The 17687-nt window shown below is 33.4% G+C and overlaps 1 protein-coding gene and 1 long non-coding RNA gene across 3 annotated transcripts in view; one reads left to right on the forward strand and one right to left on the reverse strand.

Annotated features, from left to right (window-relative positions):
* The window catches only part of LOC111507743 (uncharacterized), a 413420-nt gene that overhangs the window by 295966 nt on the left and 99767 nt on the right, over positions 1-17687 (reverse strand). The gene's annotated exons all lie outside the window — the stretch shown is intronic.
* On the forward strand, positions 4504-6043 carry LOC141485499 (uncharacterized). Its single transcript, XR_012467245.1, has 3 exons — positions 4504-5187; positions 5253-5345; positions 5647-6043. It is a non-coding gene; the product is annotated as an uncharacterized lncRNA (long non-coding RNA).

Here is a 17687-nt window from a genome sequence, read left to right on the forward strand (position 1 = left end):
CTTCTTTTGTGACGTGAGGATTTTCACTGGACCAATAATGACGATTTTTTCTATTGAAAATCCCTTCTCTCGAAAATTTCGATTCATCAGTCCAAATAATTTTATTTAAAAAAAGTGGATCTTCTTGAATGCGTGTCAACAACATTTCACAAAATTCTACTCTCTGTTGAGGATCTTGAGGCTTCATTGCTTGAATTTTGGTGAATTTATAATCATGCATTTTATGTCTTCGCAAGATTCTTTGAACAGATGAATATTTTATACCCAAATCTTCTTCAGCACTTCTTATCGATGACTCGGGAAATGCGTCAAAATATGCTAAGACATTAATCTGGTTGTCTTCGAAAGTTACGGGTCGAGGCAAGTTTCTTGGTGCTTTTAAAGTTGATCCAAATGCATTGAAATTGTTCTGAATTCATATAAATTTCTTGAGGTTCATTGGCGGTAGATTCGGATACATTTCATTGAACTTTCTACATATTCTGCTGATAATTTTGTCACAGTGTCCAAAAATAGTAAACAAATTCATAAGAACTTCGTTTGAATAGTTTTGTTCCATCGTTTTGAAGGTATTTGCAACAATATACAGGGTGTTCCATTCAAAATAATCAAATTTCAGCAACTTTTTCAAGCAAACGAAAAAACTGTATTTTTTTACCACCCTGTATTGAAGTAACGGAGATTAGGCTGACGTGTGGGAATTGTCCAAGTATCACCTAACTCCAAACCAAATTTCGATATCATAGAACTTCTTAACTAAAAGATATCGGCATTTTTAGAAGTCATGATTTTTGAAGAAAAAAATTGAAATTAATTTTTATTTCGAAAACGGTAACAGATAGGTATAGGGAAATATCAAGAAAAGTTGTCGGGCAATTGTTGGAGATTCCAAAAATAATATTATATACAGAGTGTTCCATTTGAAAAATCAAAATTGCTACTGCTTTCTAATAGAAGCGGCAACACCGCATTGTCGAAAATATATATATATATATATATATATATATATATATATATATATATATATATATATATATATATATATATATATATATATATATATATATATATATATATATATTTGTGTATCTCTATGTATATCTAGAAGACCTTGTATCGTAGTCTAGTAGTCGTAGATTATGAATAAAAACATTATATACTCTATACTCACGAATATAAGTGGGTGAGGTCTCAGTTGATTGGGAAAAAATATACGCCAAGTTGCATTCAAATACACACCAATAAATTCCTATTTTCTTTGCTACCCACCTGAAACAAAATAATTCATTTCATTAACGATTTTCTCCACAGCGTAACGTTTAGTGTGAAATATAAAATCGAAGCGGAATGTTCGCTTCTTTAATAATATAAAATCGTTTGATGCCGTTACCGTAAATTTCAATCATTTTTGAATGAACTTTCAGCACGAAGAATCGGTTCCAATTACAGGGACATTTTAAACATAAACTCTGTATGCATGGAAGGTGATATTTTTGAAAATGGGTAACCATTAGAGTTGGGTTTTTTGAATACAGGATAAAGAAAATAACTTTTGTCTAATTTCTACTGAGTTTTTATTTGTTACAACCGGTTTCAGTTTGTTAAACCATTTTCAAGTGGAGTTGGGGCTGATTCTATTCACCCAAGTTTTCACATTTCCACTTATATCTTCAAGTACCCCAAATGATGGATCACTCAAAGACTGTTAAGACTCGTTTCAAAGAGAACTGATGATCAGTGCTGACGATACGTCCTCACCATTGTTCTAAATATGTCGTTCACATGTTCGCGTATCATCGCATACTAGGTTGGGATCGTAGACTTACTCTCGGTGGGTATTCAGCAGGTATGATCACGTATACAGAGTAGTATTTTGGGTATGCTAAATAAGCTTTTCGATTAGGAGTAATTTTATAAACCTACAATATGTGGGAATTGGTCTAGCCCGTGGCTGATGATGACCATCGGTTGAAGTCGAAGCTATTGATCTAAATATAATCAAATCATCTAAAAGAACAGTTCTTTCAGGCCAGTCTCAACTCCCTACACTATAGGTTAAGTATGCCCACTGACTTCAAGTGATAAATATAATCAGTTCAGTTTCTGATGCAGTGTTGGCTTTGAACAGGTTCTCCTTATTCTATCCAACAAAACAACAAAAATAGTGCATTTTGTGTACATCTTCAGAAGAGTGCAAATTTCGTGATGTGAAAAAAATGAGAGAGAAGTGACTGAAATATTATTGCATCTTGGTCGCGCAGAATAACAAGTACCACTGAAAAAATTGAAGATCTTATGGAGTCCAAAAAATGTTTCTTTCAATGTGTGGTGCATGTCATCTACTAAAAGTAGGACATCTGAAAACATAGGAATGGTTTTCTCGCCAAAGAGGATGAAATTCACTCTCTTTCTATTATTTACGCACCGAAGGGCAATGAAGCGATGTTGTATACTTCCCAAATACACGATGATACCTAGTCTTACGCGAAAATTCAAAATAAATTCATTAGACTGATGGTGGATAGATGGTAGATGGTAGATCATCGGTGCTTTGTGAGATGCATCTAATAGTTTCATTGAGTAAATAATCATTAATGGTTATACCTGGTTCACATATTGCATAACACAAATAATCAAGTGTATCAAAAACAACAGTTATATGATAGATTGAATTATTTTATAGCGAGTGCAAAAAATAAGCACCATCATATGATGAAAGAAGGCACAAATCGTTTTCCAATTCTTGCAAATATGTTTTGCCCAATAGTGCTGGAAAAAAGTTAAAATTATATAATGTGAAGCACTTACAAAAGAAGAAGTTTAGGATTAACTAAAAAATCATTTGGTGACGTATTCAGCAATTTGGTGGCAAGCTCTTCATGTTCCCCAACAACAGTGATTATTTCACTTTCTTACTGCCAGAAGGAACTGAAACGGCGCCTCATCTGAATAGGCTGGAAATATGGTTGAGTCTAGATACTTAGTAAACATGTCGTTCATTCAGAAGTATACATATCTAATTCGATGCGGATTAGTACCACTCAAATAATCAATTTCGATTTCATTCCTGTGACGAACAGATACATATTAACTACCTGTAGGATAAATTTTCAAAAATCAATATGAATTCAGTAAACTGTCAGCACCGTCCGAATTATTTTTCAGTTTTCAGCACATTATCTACATCATTATTATTATTTTTTTTAATCAAACCGTTTAAAATCTTTTTTTTAATAATCTTATTTTCTGGTTTCTAGTTTTGTCACTCAATTCTTCTCATTCTGTTCACTTCATTTAGATCCTCAGTGTTACAAGGTTTATTTTCCGACCATTTGTTGCAATGTAACCCCTCAATAACTCCTTTCGCCTTTTCAAGACTTTTTTTTAGTTGTCTTGCAGTTTCCGTTTTATTTTTGTTTGTTTTGGTTTAATTATTATTTACCATGTTGTTTCCACGAGTAATAGACATTATAACGGTCGAGCCCCTTAAAGAACTAATAGAGGGGCGAGGCGTTATATAAAAATATGCCTGAGTCTTGAGGGAAAAACGCTGATGACATTTTTCTATAGTACTAGTCGAGCCCAATAATTTGATACCCATATTGAAGTAGTTGTGGAATACTATGTAATCCGTAGACCCCTATTCTACTAGTAAAGCCCTTTAATTTGATACCCATCTTGAGGTAGATGTGAAAAAATTTGTAATCCGCCATATTGTAGCTGCCGCCATCTTGGATTTACATTGATACAGAATTTAACGAACTGTGTTGTCATAAAAACCAAATGTGTATATCAAATATCAGATCAATCTGTCAACAGGAAGGGGGTCAATCTTCAAATTTGACCCAAACAAACAGGAGAAGCTAAATAAAACCGTTTAATAACAATATCAATAGGTCACTATAATTATAAATCACTGCTGGTGTACCAAGATATACGATGTATAGTTTCTGTGATGTCCATCAACGTAAGAAGTTTGCAAGTAAAAGATTTCTCCTTTTATACGTTGAATATTCAGAAAAGCAGAACCACAATGGAATTTTCAATTAATATTTTCAGTCCATAATTTTATTTTAATTTTGTATATCATTACAAAATTTTTGACTTTCATTTCAGATTCTCCTTTGCTGATTTTAAAATTAATATCGACAGGTTCTGCCACCTTATTTATTTATGTATGTCACATGTTATGTACATCACTGTATGATCTGATAGCAATGCCGAAATGTTTCAGTCCCTATTTCCACTTTTATCGCTTCCACCTGCCCACACAGCACTAGATATTCATGGAATATTCCCTGTATATCATAAAACGAACGTATATATTCCAAATATTCATAGAATATTCTTGGAATATATACATGCCTTTAGAATATTCATAGAATATGCTTGAATGAATATGGCAGGATTATTCCCGAAAGAATGTGCATAGAATGTCTATAAATGGATTATTCTCCCTTGAACATTCTAAGAATATTGTCGATCGAATATACCATATGGTATATTCTTAGAATATATCCCCACGGTATATTTTGGAATATTCTATACAATGGAATTTTGAATTATCTTATAATAACGTATTCAAATAATTCAATATTATTAAAAACAAAAATATTTGAAGATCTTAATCGAATGCATAACCTAATGTATATAACCCTGATAGTGTTAACCAGTTTTTGAACTCAACGCAAAGATTCTGGATGAATTGCTCCAACAGCAACTGTTGGAAACAACAAAAAAATTTGAATGGGCCAATAAATGAACCAATTGCATCAATAAATTGGTTAATTCTCATCCTATTTGTCTTTTTGTATTCGAAATTATTTAATTACAAAGCGAAAAATCCTGGAAACAGAGAAATGGGGAAGTGAATAATTGGAGTAAACGTTTCTCATTGGTCAATTGAAGTGTAGCGCGCGACAGTCGAATAAGCTTTGTGAAAGCGGCTGTCCCTTAATGCATGGTACATTTGCGTTTGCGTTTAATTCGACATTTGATTCAACATGGCGGTTGACGTGGCAGGTTCGCGTGTGTAATGCATGGTGTGTTGGTGTTATTATCAAACTATAATTCTGTCACGTTCAGTGTACCATTTATAATTTGGGGTTGTCCAATTTGCAGTACAGCGAATAGTTTGATTTTGAATCTTCAAACAGGAGAGTTGCATCTATTCAGTCTTCAAGAAAAGTAAGTAAAATGCAATAGTATCGATAATAAAGTCATGGTGATTAACCTACTATACCTCATTTTAGGTTCGAGGAGAGTTGGTGTGTGGGATTTGTTGGTTTGACTAAGTACATGTTTGAACTAGAGTGATTTCAATTGTGTATCTTCAATAGAGAAAAGTGAGTGAATGACACATTCTTTTGTATCATTTGTTTTCATAATTTTTATCACTCGTTTTCAAGATAGTATCAATTTGCCCAAAAGGAAACAGAGTGGTACCTGGTACAGGCAGGTGCGCCAAGGAACTGAAAACGTAATGATTACTTTTCAACAAGACAATGCAAGTTGCTTTCCAAGTCATAAAATGTTGTAAATGTTCATGAGTAACCTATGCGAAAAATATCTATTTGATTTTTATTCCAGTTTTATTGTGCAACTTTCAAATAGTGATAATGAACGTTAATGTACATTTTGTTCCAGGTATTACTATTGAAACACTGGCTGATGCATTGTTGGACAAATATAAGGAGAACTATTCTGGTGAGCAAAGTTTCAATAACTTTAAGTAAGTGAAATTCATTGAAGAACCCATCATACCACTCATTTTAAATACTTCATTTGTGGGTTTATTTTTCTAAGTGAGAAACCTAACCTAACCTATTTCTTGATGTAATACACTTTTTCTTTTTCAATGAAATGGTATATTTATTATTTTTTAATTAGTGCTGATGAATTCACAGAGTTGTTATTTTAGTATACATTTGTAGGAACATCCTAATTTGAATACATTTCTAATATTTGTAATATGACAGTATTCAGGAATATTTTATTCAGTGAATAAATATTTTGAATTAGATTTTTTATTTTTAATATTGGTTGAAACGTCAAATATTTCAGTGTATATTGTTTTTAAAATATATTTGTTTATGAATATTATGTGTTTTATTACTTGTGTGAATCTTGTATCAAAATGCAATATATACATGCCTAATAGCGGTTACTCGTCACATTCTTGGAATATTCCGAATATTCCTAGAATATTCATAAAATATATTTAAAGAATATTCTATGGTGTTTCTCTATTGTATATTCCTACAATAAACTAAGAATATCCTGAATATTTTATGAATATTCCTGGGATTCTATTCCTGGAATATTCTTAATAGAATATACCTCAGATATTCTAAGAATATTATAAGATATTCCAAGAATATTCCCAAGGAATATTCTTAAAATATATCAAAGGTTCACCAGGAGCACTTCCAGGGAATATTCTCCAGAAGATATATATATCCATGGCATATTCGTAGCATAATACAATATCCTTAAATGTATATTCATGAAATATACCTGGAATATCTATTGCTATGTGGGTGAAGTAACAACCCAAATTTCCAATTCGAACTTGGTTCTGTTGCTTTAGTTCTATAAGCTTCACGATTCAGTATCCAGAAATAAATGATTTTTTCAAGGGATGATACATAGAGATAATGGCGGAAATGAGCGTCTGAAATGTCCAAAATTTTCGAAGTGTGCCAATTTTCTATATTCTGCAAAATATCTGCGCGAAAAATGTGACTTTACCTTTCAAGATATTTGTTGAATTCCAAAGTATGATCTTGTACTTTGTATAACCTATGTATACAGTGTAATACACTTAAGATGAAGACACCCATGTATTTTAGTCACTTTTGAAAGCAGATATTTGATTTTGTATAGGCATAAATCTTTATGAGTCGCACTTAGCCCAAGTGACAGCCTTAAGCCCAGCCTACTGTGTTCCTGCAAAAAGGACAAATTCTCACTATTTTACTTCTCGTTGATGACACCAAAAAATAATTTATTTCAAAAAGTCGCTAATAAATTGATGTTTACCTTACATGCCGAATTTCTACGCAAAATTCGAATTTCATTTTTTTTATAACTTTCTTATTCAAGTCCAATTTTCAATAAATGGTTCTGAATAAGAAGCTACTTGATAGTCATGAATACATTTATTTCTTTGACTGAGACTGTGGCTTTTTATCCTGAGCCATTATTTGAAAATCGGTTTTTATGTGAATTTGATATGAAAATTACAAAAAAACTCATATTTCGAATTTCGAGTTGTAGGATTTCTAAACAATTTCGGTACTTCCAACACGAAGCAAACTATCGTGAATTTGCCATTTTTGCGGGATCGCAGTAGACTGTATTTGAGGCTGACACTTTGGCTAAGTATCACGAAAAAAGCGGCTCATGAAGATCTACGCTTGTACCAAAAATCAAATCTCTGCTTCCAAAAATGACTAAAATACAGGGATGTCTTCTCTTAAATATGTCACACTGTAGATAATTGTTAACACAATATAACAAATATAGTTTCATTGGTAAAATAGTTTCCGAACCAGTGATTTCTCATTCGTATTCCATAAAAGAACAGACCTTCGGGTGCTAATACTAATCATGGAGATGCACTCGATATTTCAGGAAAACAACAAAGTATTCTTATATTTCCATCACTTTCCATACAATGATTTGCAGTTATATGTACTCCACCTTAATTAGTCAATATGTTAATGTCTACTTCAGGTCTAACTTGAATGCTCATAGAAGGGTAAATAATGAAATGCAGGCACAACCTCCCCTAATGTATGATTGTTTACTGCTGCTAGTAGAACGTCCTTGTCGTAATTAAATTGGTGGATGGATGTTAATTCGCTGTTCCGGAGATATCACACCCGATCTTGGATAAAATATACTCGACTTCGCACAGTAACAGTTACGACAGTAACGAAACCAGGAAGGGAAAATATATCATGTTTGTTGTTTTGTGATCCGGCAATGGTTGAAAAATAATTGTGTTCACAAATAAATGTTGAAAAATGTATTGACATTTTTTTTTGTAACAGTTGTCTTCAAGAACGACAACCTTCAGAAGAGGAAGCGAGCTAAGGATCAATGAGATCTTGTATGAAGGTGGTTTTTGAAACAAGGTATACACTACAGAGGAAATCCAAAAGACAAAGTCGAGAATTCGGGAAAGTCTGGAATTTACGAAATCAAATGTAAGGACGCAAAATATTATGGATAAACATAAAGATGTATTAAAATAAGATATAAGGAACACTTAGCACACCCAAAATATGAAAAACCAGATAAATCAGCAGTCGCTCATCATATTTTGCAACAAAACCATTCCATAGACTTTAGTTCATTAGTTAGACAAGTTAACAACAACAGGCATCTAGATGCCTATGAGAGAGAAGAAATAAGTAAACATAATAATATTGTGAATAACGATGGTTGACCAATACCTAATAGGTTCCAAACAGTGCATCACAAGAACACTTCTATGGTTGGGATTGAAGTAACTAGTAACATGAATGATTTCTACGAATTAGTTGTGATTTTGGCATGATCGAAAGTAGTAGGAACTTCTGTGCATCATCTTATTTGAAGGCATATAGTTGAAAGGATATTTTTTCTTATTTTGGAAGTTCCTCGCGTCTTCAATTAATGGAAAATAAAGAAAACAAAAAGGGTATTTTTTTCAGTACTTGAGTACTACCCTTCATCTGCATCATTGAGAGTTTTTCAGTATTGTCTACAATCAAGCTATCCATTCTTCCATTTCATTAAAAAAATCAGGTTTTTTTCGAATTACCAAATGTACCAGAAGTAACCTGTGTTATGTGAAAAACTGTATAAGAGCTCCGGTGTCTTTGAATCAATTCCTTCGTCTCGTTTCTGATTCGTTATTACCCTGGCACACTGCTATAGACACGATATATTACCGAGCTGTATCTAATTTGAAACGTACGTAGGGATTCGTAATTTACGAGTAGCAAACCCATCAATCTCTCCAAAAGGCATAACGCTGGAAATCAGTAAACAACTAGAATTCAAACTGTTATTAGTCTGTTGGAGGTGTTCTATTGAATTTTCTCCAAAAACATAATTCATTGAATACGCCTCTCCAACACTATTTTATATATTCCATGACATGCTGGAGAGTTGATTATCTGAAATATGAGACAGTGAGATGGTACCGCACATACGGGAAAATCTCATTTTAGAAATGTCAGCTGTGGAAAATACACTTTCCACCAAATGAATCAGCCTCAACCTCTGTTTACCCGGAAGTACATTTAGCGGTATGAGTTTGATATAACGCATAGCATGTGCCGAGGACAAGGCTATTATCTTAATAATTCCTACTACTGAGGTACAATCATCCCACTTCTGAAACGAGAACAATCGGGAGCGAGACTTACGTTTGAGTTTTCTAGACAATGGTTATACAGAATGACACGAGTTGAGTTGAGGAATTTAATCTAGTCGTAACGCTCGGAAAATATTACCACCAGTGCTGGATATTGTTTCTAGTCCGATATTTTCTCAAGCGGCTACGCAATCTGTTGTCTTTATTCTTCATTACATGAATATTAGTGTAAATTTCTTCGATTAAGTGATTTGAACAAAGAATAAAATGTACATTTGCATTGAAAAATAAGTGAGTCCAGTTCAATTTTCATGAATATACAAATATACTGAGTGGGACGGTAGCCTGGTGGGTTGACGTGGATGGTTTGCTTCACCACTCAATCAACCGCTCTGTGAACCGGTGGTCCAAACCGCAAGGACGGGCGATCGATTTTCACTTTCTATCGTCCAAACGGTGTTAGGAGTCACACATTAAAAGGTAAGACTTCGTTAGTACTTAGCTCGCACAAGTTTCGCACAAGATTGTTGTGTAGGAGTTGAATCTCGATTCACATGAATGAAATAGTAATGAGTTTTCCAACAAATGAAATTTTTACAAAAAATCTTTATAAATTCGAGTGAATGAAGTGGGATATCCACTGAAGACTAAGCCTGCATGAGTGTTTGTGGAAAAAATCGAAAGAAAGGATAAAATAAGATAAAAATCAATTCACAATTCACACAATATCACTTCATATCATGAATTGCATCGCCAAGATTATAATTTATCAAAGTTGCCCATGAGAAATCATAGCAGTGTGGTAACAATTCAAGCTTCCGTTGATAACACTGCCTTTCATAGGTCTACACAGCATATGTCTATATTTCAAAGATAGGTTACCATACCCGTTTCAATGTTTGAAATAATGATCTCATAACATATAATATGGTAATTATTACAGGATACAATTCATATCATGATCAAAAGAGTCTATGTCAGCGACCTGTAAACCTTTAAGGCACGCGAGAAAAATAAACATGGTGCTTTTGTTGGAACGAATTTTATCAATAGTCATTATTATAACCCCACTAGCTGCGGTACTCGGCTCAGGGAGTGCGGTGTTTTCAGATTTTTTTATTTGTCAAAAGACTCCTGTTAACTCTACACACTTGTTGATGAAAATTTCTGTTCTACGAGCGAAATTTTTTGGTGAAGGAACAAAAAGAAGTCGCCTGGGACTAGATCTGGTGAGTTAAACGGATGGTCAAGCAGTTCAAACTGTAATTCGTGGATATTCGCCATGACAACCGTTCAGACGTGCGTTATCTTGGTGACAGGTTGTCTTTTTCTGCCGTGGCCGTTTTCCGCAAGTTCAGCTTTCAGCTTGTCGAATAATGATGCGTAGTATACTTCTGTGATGGTTTTTAGATGAATAAAATAACTCCAAGACTATCCCGAGAAACAGACGCCATCACTTTCCAGCCGAAAAAATTGTTTTTGCTTTTTTTGAAGCCGGTTTCCCCTTTGCAGTTCGATGTTTGAACTGTATTTTAGTTTCGGGCGTATAATGGTGTATTCAAGTTTCATGTGAGCAAACGCGGCACCCAACAAGCAAATAGTTTCATCATGCCTAAAAATTGATTTAATATGTGACAAACACATTTTTTGACATGTTCATAACCTCTGCTATCTCTGTCATTTCAATTTGATGGTCGTTTAGCACCATTTGGTGAACTTTGGCGATGTTTTCGTCAGTAGTTGCAGTTTTTTGACGTCCCGAACGTTCATCATCTCCCAAGTTTAAATTTAAATACCCAAATACCCAAATTTAGATACCCAAAATTTCACTATGGTAAATGATGGTGCAGTTTCCCCATACACAGACTCCAACTCATCTTCGATTTGCGTAGGCGTATTTCCTTTCAAAAACAAATATTAAATGACAGTTCGATACTCGATTCTGTCCATTTTCATAAAAATACTCGCATCAACTCACTCAAACAACTATTACATATCATGCATATCTTTCTATTTCATATTTCATTGTTTTACAATTCAAATATCATCTTTAATTATTCGATACTTTCTGAACAAATATTTTTCATATTTTTTTTTACTGAGTTTATTCAAATATTATATTATGATGAAATTGCTGAAACTATGTAATTGAATTGGGCGACATATCATGAAAATTCGTTAACAACGTATTTGAATAATAATTTATTTTGAAAATTGAATAGAACTGGCCGATACTTTATGAAAATCTATATTAAAATTCATTAATACAGTTCATCGTATGATTTTCACTATAATTTTCACGCTTAAGAAAGTTATTGCATAGCGAAACACATGTCGCGGTTATTGTAAAACTATTCAGAGTGAAAAATCACACAATAAACTTTATTCGTGATATTTATTTAAAAATTTCCGCTTGACAGTTTGCAAGTTCGCCACATATGTTCCACTATACGATAGCTTCTTCAGGCACATTTAATTCTCATAGTATTCGAGTGTTAACTGAAAATGTAATTCGATCATTACAAATTGAAAAATCAATTCATCCACGTTTCAAGAAAGTTTCACCTATCAACACTTGTTCCCTCTAGAGCCTCACTAACCATCTATAACCAACCGTGGAAATTTTTCGATCCGTTATTACACAACTGAAAATTGACTTCAACGCTTAACAGAAAGTGATCAATATACGCCGAAAGCCTATTGATTAATGATACTTTGTGGGAAAATGGGGATCCTGATAAGCATGTAGTTGGACAGGCTTGGCCTTGTCAATAACAATATCATTATTATGTCCACATCAGCGCAAGTTGATGGAAGGGTTTAATCTACTTGAATAATGAACTCCACGCACATAGCTGATGAACAAAGTCGTCACTCGGCTATTTGAACATTTCAGTATACAGGGGATAGAAGAAAATGAAAGAGAGACAGGCTGCTAATAAACCGAAATGTCAGAAAAGTTTTTCAGGCTGATGATAAAAGAATAAAATTAACTTGTTTATTATATTGCAAAATTATGTTTCCAAAGTCTAGCATCGAAAGATCAACCACCATTTCTTATATGCTAAAATGAAAAATAGAAAGAAAGTTTTTGGCTTTCTACTACTCCATCTGATACAAAAAAATGGATGAGAGAATCTTCCAAAGAAAGGAAGGAAGTAATCAATTTGAGAATAAGTAACGCTATACATGGATGTGTAGATCATGCAAAGAAGTAACTTTCAGACACAAACTGAAAGAAAGTCCTCCTGAAACAGCTACTTTCATATAAACATTGAATTACACGAAAGAAAAAAATTCTTTCGAAACAAATACTTCTATATGAACACTGAATTATACAGAAGATACTTTTCTCTATTCAGTTTGTATATCGAACATTTGTTGAGGAATAAGAATCAGATATCATTCACATGAGTTCTACTTTGAATGAATGGTAATAAATTGTACTCACATGGAACACTGTCACCCTAACTGGTATACACGTGTTTCGCCTTAAGACACTTGCCCTAAGGCTCTTCAGTACCAAATTGGATAACATTATAGAAAATACACACAGTTCATTCATGAATTACGATTTTGAATGTCACGGAATAAGCTTGATCTGCTTATGTCATCGATGACATCGTAATGACATTCATTCACCTATTTGATTTATTCCCAGCCAAGAGGAATCTTATTTGAATTGAAGGGGTTATATTTTATATTACATATTTTCAAATTGATTACTTCCTTCCTTTCTTTGGAAGATTCTCTCATCCATTTTTTTGTATCAGATGGAGTAGTAGAAAGCCAAAGACTTTCTTTCCCAAAAACTAATCACTCCTAAAAATATAACCCCTTCAATTCAAATAAGATTCCTCTTGGCTGAGATTAAATCAAATAGGTGAATGAATGTCATTACGATGTCATCGATGACATAAGCAGATCAAGCTTATTCCGTGACATTCAAAATCGTAATTCATGAATGAAGTGTGTGTATTTTCTATAATGTTATCCAATTTGGTACTGAATAGTCTTAGGGCAAGTGTCTTAAGGCGAAACACGTGTATACCAGTTAGGGTAACAGTGTTCCATGTGAGTACAATTTATTACCATTCATTCAAAGTAGAACTCATGTGAATGATATCTGATTCTTATTCCTCAACAAATGTTCGATATACAAACTGAATAGAGAAAAGTATCTTCTGTATAATTCAGTGTTCATATAGAAGTATTTGTTTCGAAAGAATTTTTTTCTTTCGTGTAATTCAATGTTTATATGAAAGTAGCTGTTTCAGGAGGACTTTCTTTCAGTTTGTGTCTGAAAGTTACTTCTTTGTATGATCTACACATCCATGTACAGAGTTACTTATTTTCAAATTGATTACTTCCTTCCTTTCTTTGGAAGATTCTCTCATCCATTTTTTTGTATCAGATGTAGTAGTATAAAGCAAAAAACTATCTTTTCCAAAAATTAATCACTCCTAAAAATATAACCCCAGTCAATTCGAAAAATAGAAATACTTAAACATTCATCATTTATCACCCACAAGTCCTGCTTGCGAAAAATCTGTGAAAAATGTATTTTCTAAGGAGACATCATCGATCACCGTATTCAAACATTATCACCTGGAATGTATTATATTAACGTATCCATAAAATTATAGTTTTTTGAGATAAACAACTTCATTTGGAATGACATGAGGGAAGTTACACATCGTAGGATTTGAAGAAATACATTTTTTCACAATAAATTTTGATAGTCATCGATATCTGATATTATTTTCCATTTGAATTTTTCATCCTCCATTTAACAATGAAGTAGTGAAATGAATGAAACTCAATATGAGTTTGTTAGTGTCTATTAGCTCATTGCCAACAATACTAAAAAACATTTGAGATTTGGATTTCCATTTTCTGAAATTGTGTTAACCGATTGGAAATCTGTGGATAGAAAAATATTTAAAATACCGTAAAATATTGGAAAATCAATGGTGAAACAATTTCAAAAACCATTTTTTGCATGCTCTAAAAGAAGGAAAGTGAGTTCAAAATTGATCAAAAACTGACTCCCTTGAAAAGCAGCTGCATTGCACCAGAACCTGTCATTGGCTTTGCCAAACAAAGGTTGTACACCTGGATGGCAAAAAGATTTATGGACTTCTGGCAGAATCTTCCAGGATTGGCTCACTCCAAGGCGTTTATTCACCCTTCGAAGCTTGAGAACCGGACTGTCGGAAGACAGTGTGTGTCGCCTCTGTTTGGAAAATGATGAAACGGGAGAGCACATACTTCGTGCCTTCCCCGCTGGGGACGGAATCAGGTTTTTAGAGTTCGGCAGAGCCGTACTCTTACCATTTGACCTTAAAGACCACTCACCATTCGAACTAATCGGCTTCGTAAAGAACCTGAGTTTATTTGGTCGAGTATGAGCCACAATAAACCCTTGCAGGTTGCGGTGGAGGGTCGAATAGACCCACTCACTTTGGACCTAACCTAACCTTACCTAATTGTTGGTGGTCGGTCCCCACAATATTTGTTCGAGCCCCGCCAAACTAACTCTAACATTAACGCAGAACTATAACCATATTGGATTCAGAGTGATATTATGCTGGGCTGGTCAAAGACATCGTTGTTGAACATGTACATATTTTCTTCAAACTTCCTATTGAACCAGTTTACTAAGCTGTAACCATCCACCGGTGTGAGTGCTTTCAACGTAGAACTATTTGATTTGATGGGGGACTAAACATACTCCGCCATACTACTCAACTCGCCAATATGGTCTACTCAGTCTACTCACTCAATTTTTTGCTAAAAAGTATATACAACACGTCAAAAAAGTAATCCAAGTCCTAGCGGTCTCAGAAATATCCTGAGCTCTTATTATATATTGAATAAAACATTATTATTATACATTATTACCTTCAATAAATTAGATGACACTATAGTCCTACGTCCATAAGAAGATAGATGACTAAATATATAAATTGATATAAGGTAAACAATTGAATAGCCTGTGAAAATACTATATCCAACCCTGTGAGGCTTTTTGAAGATAATTCGAATGGATTGTTCGTAAAACGAATTCTACTAATATTTATGACTTCTAATTGCGAACAACATATCTATTTCGTTTGTAAGTTCTATTGAAATTCATCTATTTCAAACAGTTTTTCAAATACAGAGAAAATCTACTGAAAAAAAGTCATATTCGAAACAATAATACTTTCAAGAATAAACACTTCCAAATCTAATATATAAAAATGGATGTTTGTTGATTGGTTGGTTGGTTGGTTGGTAAGTGATAAACTTCTACATCGCTCAACCGATCATGATGAAACTTGACATGTATCAGTAATTTAATTGGAGAAGGTTTCTAGGCTATACATTTTTCTGTAACTCGCCACTAGATGGCGCTGTAGAACAATTTTTTGAAAGCACTATTCTATAACGCTGCGCACGCCTAAGTTCGTTGATTCTGATTCTGTTAAAACATTGGAACAGCAGCGATACAGCAACATAGTACTAGTAATTTATATTTTCAGGACGTGACTTCTTAACAGGAACTTGTCTAGCTACATGAACAAAATGGCAGTTTTGAATGATTTGGCCTATTTTCTACCACAAATTTCAGGAGTTATTCCTCCTATAATACATGGTCGGTCATAAATCTTCCTTAAAATCAGAAACAAATCAAGTTAGCAATAATGAAGTCAATTTTGAATCAGTCCAATGAAATTGCCTACATAAATATGGTTAAATATTCAGAATTTTACAAACACACATTAAAACTGTTTTGAAGTGCATTTGAAGAAAAAGAATACCAGACATATGGATTGCAGTCTGAATAATATCAAGATGGCACAGCAAAATTACTTTTATTTATATACTCCCTATATAAATTAACCTAGAATCTTTCCTTTTCATTTTCTTAATTGTTTATCAGACATTTATGTAGTTTATATTTCACTGCAAACATTCAGATTCGTTTATAATTTTATTCATTTATTTATTGTTACAATTACTTCTTCTATATGTACCAATTTTTGCGATAAATCAAAATTCATTCAGTTGACTCTAAGAAGGAAGATATTAAGGTGAAAAATTTGCTAACTTGTACCCCGTATATCTTCAGCAAAGCTATGCAGAGTTCAGCAACACCACAAAAAACAAACCACTTCAGTTTATTGATCACAGGATCATACTTAACTCGCAATCCCTTTGTCAGAACCCTCGATAGAGCATTCGCCTCCGAACCGCAAATCAATCAGTAACAATGGACCTATCGAATAATGCGTCACTCGTCCGTCTCTAATAACATTTGCTAATTAGCGTGTAGAGGCCGCTAACTCTGATTTAGAGCATATGGAAATACACATTATGTATACGAGGTGATTGTTACACATGTGATATAAAAAAATATTTGAAATCTGAATACAAATTATTAGAATTCTCGGTATCGAATAGTCCGGTTGCTAAATCATCAAAATTAAAATTTCAAATATAATTTTTGATCCCGGAGACTGGATATATTATATGAAGAACAGTATTTTGGGGTTTTTGCTGACTAGTGTGCAGCAGGCCAAAACAGTGTACTCCTATGCATAGATTCCAAGCTTTCGATAATCTCTATTATCATCATCAGGGATGCTTCAATATGGATAAGAACATAGATTAGATCTAAAAGAAGAGATTAGTCAAGAACCCAACTTACAGTGTATGTGAGGTTAGGCGGCATGATGACTGAATTGTTGTGTCTACATTTTATTCATCCTGCCGCCTGGCATCCTGTACAGTCTGACAATATCACAATTGGGGCTGATCCTCCTCCACTTCCTATACTTTTCTCTACCATACATCAGTGATATGACACGTAAGTTATACAGCATTTTCGAAAATTTAAATGTTAAAATAGCTTTCAGAACCAAATTAACCATCAATAAATTATTTTCAAAAGTCAAAGATGAAACTCGTATAAACTTCCAATTTCAATCATCTCATTCCATTCCATGTTCAAATTATAGTGGATATATTGGTCAAACGTCAAGACTACTCAAAGATATAATCAGTTCACATAAAAGTGGTATTGGATTACATCCTGAGAGATGTGCTCTCAGTAATCATGTTTTCAAAGAAGGTCATAAAATGGACTATTATTCAACTGAAATCTCAACAATTGAAAAAAATACATCTGAAAGATTGTTTTTGGAAATGTCATTTATGAACTCAGTGAAATATAAGCCTTTCTACTAGATATTGATAAAAATTAACATGATTTTCTAACTAGAAATAATTCTGTATTTTCAATAATATGATGCATAAAAGATTTTAATAC

The sequence above is a fragment of the Leptinotarsa decemlineata genome, unplaced genomic scaffold, assembly GCF_025532065.1.
Source record: "Leptinotarsa decemlineata unplaced genomic scaffold, Ldec_3_MD MMD2_tig00026328_RagTag_RagTag, whole genome shotgun sequence".
Lineage (NCBI taxonomy): Eukaryota > Metazoa > Arthropoda > Insecta > Coleoptera > Chrysomelidae > Leptinotarsa > Leptinotarsa decemlineata.